Here is an 8,105-nt window from a genome sequence, read left to right on the forward strand (position 1 = left end):
TGTTCCAAGGGGGCTCGAAGAAAGAGCAACTCAGCTTCTTCCTGAGTGCCTTAGTATTTGCTAAATGTGGGGTGGTGTTCACGCAGACCCTCTACTCAATGGGTCATCCCCCATGAGTCGTGTTAGCAGCCGCCGGCGCTCGTTAGGGATGCAGAATCTCAGGCCCCATGCCAAAGTCAAGTTTAACCATATCTCCGGGGTGGTTCCTATGTACACTAAAGTCGGAGATGCACTGATCTATGACTATATCAGGTAAGAAGCATCCAGAAAGTCCAACCACCTCAAACAAAATAAAACAAAACAAAAAGATTCTACTGCCATGATGTGTCAGGTCATTAAATTGTTCTTTAAAATAATTGACTTGCTCCTTTAAAATGCAACACGCTGAATAACTTAGTCAAACATATCTCAGTGAGAATTATGGTTTAACCTGAGCCATTAGCCCTCCTGAGTCCCTCTACCAGCCAAGTTGACCAGGAGTTGAGACCAGACTGGGGCCACACTGGTTCTGTCCCTCTGTTCAACAGGCACAGTTGAACAGAGGGACAGAAACAACAGGGAAAATGGAAGAAGGCCTCACGATTTCTTTCCAAAGCATCCTTGCTGACACTTTGATTGACAGAGGCAAATGTCTTGCCCCAGCATAACACCACCAATTTGTCATTACACAATCAATTTATGCAGCAGTAGTTGGATTAAGACCTGATAGAAATGACACAGTTCATTGCTCAACCCACCAGATGACATTTGAACTCGATCTTGCAACGGATGAGATCCCAGCCTCAACTGGCTGCTGGCTTTCTAGAAGTCAAATAATGCATGTCCTGGTCCCATAACTGGTTGCAACTAATTCCCAGGTGTCCCCACACACATTAAAGTTTCCACCTCAAAAAAAAAAAAAAAAAAAGTTTCCACCTCTTCCAGAGGTGACTCAGTGCAGTGTTTTGTGAGTTTTGCTGCTAGAAAAATCTTCCCATTTAATTTAAATGCCACCTGCTACAATGGGAGATTATATTTTTTAGGGCCATCTGGTTTCCTTATTCATTCCAGGTTTCCATGCCGAGTACCAGACGAGAGCCTCCCCCTCTCAGCCCCTCAGTCTAAGAGCACCAAGGCCTCAAATGAAACCCCAGAGGCGGTGCTCTCTGAGGGGTAAGAGATGTGCAAATATACCCCCATAGTTTTGGTTGCATTAAAGCCTTAATTCAAAATCCTGTTGAGCCACCAGCCAAAGCCCTTCCTGGATCCATATCCTAAAACTCAACCCAAACTCTTTCCATTCCTCCTCACTAACTGGGCATTAACAAGGGATCGGCAACTTTAGTTTCTGTTCATTCTTTTGGTGAATGCCTAGTGGTCACTCTCTGTGCCAACAGTCAGTTCTGGACCTACAGCTACACCAAGAGGTGCAAACATAGCTGAGGCTTCCTGTCTACTGCACCCCAAATCTTACTAGTGGTCTCTCCTTACTCATTTTTAATCATTTTATTGAGATACAGTTAACATATTGAATAATTCACCCACTTTGCATATACAAGTCAATAGTTTGTAGTGCATTCACAGAGTTATATAACCATCACCACAGCCAATCCTAGGACATTTCCATCACCTCTAAAAGAAACCCTGTACCATTTAGCAGCCACTCCCCATTGCCTCTGCTCCAAGACCCTTAGCCCAAGGAAATCACTAATCAACTATCTCTGTAGGCCCACCAATTCTGGACATTTCCATGTAGTTTCTTTTCCACACAGATGGAATCATACACTATGTGGTCTTTGAGGCCTGGATTTTTTATCTTAGCATCATGTTTTCAAAGCCCATCTGCATTGTAGCGCGTCTCAGAACTTCATTCCTTTTGGTGACTGAGCAATATTTCATTGTACAGACATACCACATTTTGTTCAATCATTCTTCAGCTGATGGACATTTGAATTGTCTCTATTTTTTGTCTACTATGAATAATATGACTATGAACATTCATGGACCGAAAAAAGTACCTTTTGCTTTCTGAAAATAGGAAAACACAAACCAAGAGTTCTGTTGATCACCCCATCACTTTGCATGGAGAGAAATAGTACGGGGGGAGGGAAGCAGGATACATCTCCATCTGACCATTTCTTAGTGTCAGAAACCTCCAACTAGGGGTCCCTGAGCTGCAAGATCTTGATTAAGTCATTGGCTTTGTCTGTGTTCGTCCCCCTCTGCTCTAATTAAGTACTTCCTGTCTTTCGCAAGGAAGAATCAGAAGATTATTCTTTAAATCATTATTAGAGTGTTTACTTGTTATGCATAAGAGACTTATTCTAGATGAAAGCAAGGGGAAATGGAAAACATCATGAATAACACAGTAGCATTCCAGAGCCAAATGTTCCAAATCTTCCTTCCTGTCCCTGTGGTGGCCAGACCAACTACACCAGCATCTTCCTCTGGCCTTCCCCCTGGTAGTGGTAGCCAATATACAATCATGGAATTTGGGCAAGCCCACCAGAAGTCACAGAGAAATTATGTACACAGCTGCAGGTTGGGATTGTTCCAAAGCCTGGAACATTCTCCAGGAAGTTGAAACTCTCTGAGTACCCATTGAGGATTCTTCTAGAGTCTTTCACTCGTGGAATAATCTGCACATCTTTACAGCTCCAGTTAATCTTGGGAGTACCAGGTGATAGCCCTTCCTGGCTTTGCACAGATTAGTACGGGCTCCTCAGCACACCCGTGCTGGCTTATGTCCTACCCCATCGTGTTCCTCTCATATTTCTTTTCTTCTAATAATTATCAGGATTCCAATGAGCAGGTTGTGCAGTAGCTGCAGGCTTTCCCCAGGCCTTCCGTCCTTGCCAGCCTTCTATGATCATTTTTACCTATTTCTGTACCTCTCTTTTATTCCCATTCCTCATACATAATTATTTGTACACAAGCTTTTAGCTTATCTTTTCCTAAACGTTGAAACTGAGTTGGCTACCACAAAGATTTGCCATGCCACACTGTGGACTAAATTCTTGGTAGATTGCAATCTCCTTGATGGAAACATGTCTCAATCACATAAAATTAGAGTTTTTTAGAAGTTTTCAGTTTGATTCATTTTCAATCGAAACACCATAGACTTCAGTCTCAGTAAACTATGTCAACAATTACAGACAGTAAATAAAGTGGAGACAATAGGTGGTTGAGTATTTATCACAATGTGCAAATCCTGGGCAGGCTTCCTAGAAGATGGTCTTCCTATAATTCCAGCCTTCTTGGGATTAATGTGGATAGATGGATGATGTCCTCTGATTATGTGGGGCTGTTGATGTTCTGAAGGGAAGCAGGGGATGTAGCCAGAGAGGAAGCCACCTAAGCAGGTAACAATTGTCTGAAACAATCACCAGGTCCCCTCACCTCCTGCTCTCTCAGCCACCAGAGAGGAAGGGGCCTGGAGCCCTGGTGTAAACCGTTTGGGCATGGCCCAATGGAGGAGGGAGATGGTGGAGCCATTTGGCCAGTGGGTCCAGCCTTTCCAGCCAGACTGTCGACCCTGGACAGAGCACAAAGGAAGCCTTGCTGAACGAAGCCAGGAGACAGAATAGGAGACCTCTCCAGAGTGTCCACAGATGCGCTCTGGCCACACGGGGAGCCTGGCAGTGCCTGAAGAGCCAACTTCGGCGGTACAACTCCTCAGCCTCCTCCTTGAGTCTGAACTGCTTATGCTTGTAGGGACACCTTGACAGGCTTCCTCGGTGGGGAGGAAAATATCCCCACGGCTAAACTCAAGTGAGCACAGCTTCCCTCCTCTGCCTTGTAAGGTGGGAGGAGGCGCTGACGGTGGTATTGGGTCTGCCGGGTGCATATGCTGGATGCTGCTTGCTTCTCCCACAGCCTCTCACCCTTTATCCTTCTTGGTCTTAATCTTCCCACTAACTAAATGTTGAAGAATTATTTTAATTATGAACCTAAAGGTATGCACTACAAGTCATTATCCCGCCTCACCTTACACACAATATAACCCAGTGATTAAAAACAGCAGATTTGGAGTCAGACAGCCCTGGGCTCGAATCCCAACCACCACGTATTGCTCTGGCATTTGACAGTTAGGCCTTCCCAACCTCGGTGTCCACATGTGAAACAAGGGATGAGAAAATTCCTTTTCATAGCAGTGCAGTGAGGATTACATGGACCAGAACTACAAAGGGCCCAGTTTCACACTAGGTCCTCTATTACTTCCAGAACCTTCCAGGCCTGCCCTCCAGAGTGTGAGAACTGGAACGCTCCTCCTGTTCCTATAGCTGCTCGTCCTCTTGGGAAGCATCCCCTCCCACTCTATGAGGTGGTTCTGCTGGCAAACATCTCCAGGCCATTCTTCAGGAACGTGTGTGATTCCAGTATTCCAAAGTGAGCCAGTTGTGCAAGTTGAGAAATCCTGGTGACTTCTCCTCTCCCACTCACCTGGAACACTAGAGACAGTGTTTCTTCTTTGTCCATTTTCTTACGAGAAAATCTTAGAATGGGTGTTCCCTCTAAGAAAGCAGGTGGCCCCACCTTGTAATAGATGAACTTCCAGATTTATACAGAGGACCTAAGAGACTCTCTCCTGAAAGGTAAATCCTTATAGTGTTTTTAAGGGAAGGAAATAACACAGGCCTTAATGTCCATGGATCCGAGTTTAAGTTCAAGCTCATCTACTGACTGAGAAGCCCTGTATCAGATGCTTACCTCTGGGGACTTCAGTTCTCTCCTCTGCTGAGAGAAGGCATCATTAAAGATGTAGCAGTATCTACCACACAGATGGTTGTAAGGGTCAAATGAGGGAACAGAGGTGGAAAGACTTTATAATACAATTAACTTCTTAGTCATTATTATATAATTAAATTTACAAAACCATATATCTGTTGTATAAGGGAAACTCACTTATGTGAGCTAGCCCTAGCTTGTTTTTAAAGGTCCTATTCTAACTCTTTAAAAATGTGGGGTGATAGGGCACCCGGGGTGGCTCAGTGGTTGAGCATCTGCCTTCGGCTCAGGGCCTGACCCCAGGGTCCTAGGATTGAGTCCCACATTGGGGTCCCCGCAGGGAGCCTACTTTTTCCTCTGCCTGTGTCTCTGTAGCTCTTGTGAATAAATAAATAAAAATCTTTTTTAAAAATGTGTGGTGATTCCATGAAGCACATCTTATGGAGACAGAATAGGACAAGATTTGGGTCAAGGTGAATGCTGGCTGACATCTGTAGCAAAGAGCACTTAGGAAATCCCTCCATTAGGATCCTGTTGCCCACCTGTCAGTTCTGATGGCTCTGATTTTCATTAGCATCAGTAGGTGAATAAACATATGTTTGAGGATCACAATGTACTATTTCGTAGTGTTTTTGGTACTATGTCCTCTGACTTCCCATCTCACACTCTTGCCCTGGCAAACAGGAGTGAAGAAAAGTTGCAAGGTAAGTCTTCTCCACCTCCCACAAACACTCCCCGAGCGCCCTGGCTCTGTAAGACCTGTTCCCAGGGAATGAGCTTCTGTCTTCAGCTTCATTTGGCCTTGATGGAAAGTCTTCCTCTTTCTCTCACACTCTCTCGTTGCATCATCCCAGTCCCTGCCAGGTACTTTCTCCTCCCCAGGATGTCATGATAGTTTCAAAGGGTGCCGTGTAAAAGGGAAAGCACACGTGGTGAGGTAAGTGCCTTTGACCATAACCAGTCATAACAGGCCAGTAATAATTGGCTTCCTGTTTTCCTCATGTCCCTTCCCTGAGCCTCAAGGGCTGACCTTAGTTCCTCTGTCTACACCTCTTGAAGTACTTGAATTAATTGCCGTCTGATTAGGAAATAATCTGTCCTCGGTTAGATTCCCTGGAGACAGACCTCTGTGTGAGGTGGAGATCTGTGTGCAAGACTCCTGCTGGGGAGTGCTCTCAGGATCGTGCCTGTCAAAGGTGCAGGGAGCGGGAGGGCAGGGGAGTGCTGGACACAACAGAGCTCTGGGCTGGTCCCACCAGGAGCTCTGAAGCTTCAAAGGCCCTCCTTGTCTTGAGGCAAGGACATGGAACCTTATCACCAGTCGATGGCTGTGCATTGCCCCTGGGGTGGCTGTGCCCTTGAGCTCCCTGGTTGGCAGAGGGCAATCCCCCCCAGAGAGGTTCACCTGAGAGTCAACTGCCAACACACCTGGCAGCTGGGGAAAGAACAGGCCAGTCCTGAGGGTGTATCTAGGACCCTCCACACCCACTACACCATCTAAAGTGGTATCTGGACATTTTTTAATGTTCAAATTTCAAAAATAAAAATGCCATTGTAGGTGAGTCTGTATTGCTAAACGTGGTTCTATCCAAAAGTAGTTTATAGGGGCACCTGGGTGGCTCAGGTGCCTGAGCTTCAGGTGTGACCCCGGGGTCCTGGGATCGAGTCCCACATCAGGCTCCCCACAGGGAGCTTGCTTCTCCCTCTGCCTGTGTCTCTGCCTCTCTCTGTGTCTCTCAGGAATAAATAAATAAAATCTTTCAAAAATAAATATAGGGGATCCCTGGGTGGCTCAGCGGTTAAGTGCCTGCCTTCGGCCCAGGGCGTGATTCTGGAGTCCCGGAATCGAGTCCCGTATCGGACTCCCTGCAGGGAGCCTGCTTCTCCCTCTGCCTGTGTCTCTGCCCCTCTCTCTCTCTCTCTCTCTCTCTCTCTCTCTCTCTGTGCATCTCTCATGAGTGAATAAATAAAATCTTTAAAATAAAAATAAAAGGACACAGGACAGACACAGTAGGACTGCTATCTCTGACCCAAAAAAACAGTGAGGTCATGCTAGAATGGTCTCCTTCCCAATAAATCGCAGAGGCTTTGACTTCACAGCAATCTCACTTGGAGTTGTGTTGAGATCCTGACCAGGGCAGCCATTTAGATATCTTTACTTTTAAAGTGCACTCCAACCTCTGCTCCTGGCCTCAACACTTGCGGATTCACACGTGGCACCTGACCATGATCACCCACTTCCTGTGAAAGTATAAACAGGTAGCGTGTGCGATCCTCTGGGCTGCAGTAAATAGCATGGGCCAGATAACGTTCCTTGCTGCCCCAGCTGACTTCTGGATCTGAGCCTTTGCCTGTTTAGACCTGTCCTAGCTTCCAGACTCTTCTGCAGCCCTTTCCCCTTGCAACACACACACACACACACACACACACACACACACGAGCGCGCACGTTGGCATGGTATAAAGAAAGTCAAGCTTAAATGATACTGCTAACCACAGGTGTTTAGGAGAATAGAGGATCTGAACCCTGGTTTGCATTTGTTTTATTCTTCTTTTCACATACTTATTCACCTTTTTTGAGGAGAGGCCATCCCCAATTTGTAGATGACCCCACAGTTACAAAAGAAAGCTTTGACACTTGTCTCTACTTCCCCATAGCAACTACTGCCACCATGGAAACCACAGGGGAGAAAGGGGGAGGGAAAACAAATACTGGTGCTCCCGGGATCTATAGGATCAGGAGGGTAGGAATGGGACCAACTGTGAAAACCAGCAGTATTTTAGGACACTTCACTAGAGGAAAGATTCCCAAGTAGGATGAGGCTGTTTGTGAGATGACCACCTTGACCCAACAGTTTCCTACCCTAACTGGAAATCTTTCTTTCGATTTGCTCTTCTGCCTCAGTGCAAACCAAAGATTAATTTGAATCAAGAAGCATGTTATATTGACAATAGGAATAACTCTGGACCAACTACTGAAGGCCTCCCAGCCGTTGTAACATGAGCGCAACCGAGTTGAGCTCTCAACTCATCCATCAGCTACACGGAACACACAAGAGCTTTGGTTGAGGGAGCAGAAACTCAAGTAGATGTGGAAAAGGGAAGGTTTGGGCAGCCCCGGTGGTGCAGCGGTTTGGCGCCGCCTGCAGCCTGGGGTGTGATCCTGGAGACCCGGGATTGAGTCCCGCATCGGGCTCTCTGCATGGAGCCTGCTTCTCCCTCTCCCTCTGCCTGTGTCTCTGCCTCTCTCTGTGTTTATGAATAAATAAATAAAATATTTAAAAAAAAAAGAAAGAAAATGGAAGGTTTGAGGAGTGTGGAAAGGGAAATGCTTGGAGCAACAGGTGCAATAGGAAAGGAGGCACTGGTTGGAAAAATGTGGGCAGGAAAGGAATGTGG

Source organism: Canis lupus, chromosome 7 (genome assembly GCF_003254725.2).
Source record: "Canis lupus dingo isolate Sandy chromosome 7, ASM325472v2, whole genome shotgun sequence".
Classification (NCBI taxonomy): domain Eukaryota; kingdom Metazoa; phylum Chordata; class Mammalia; order Carnivora; family Canidae; genus Canis; species Canis lupus.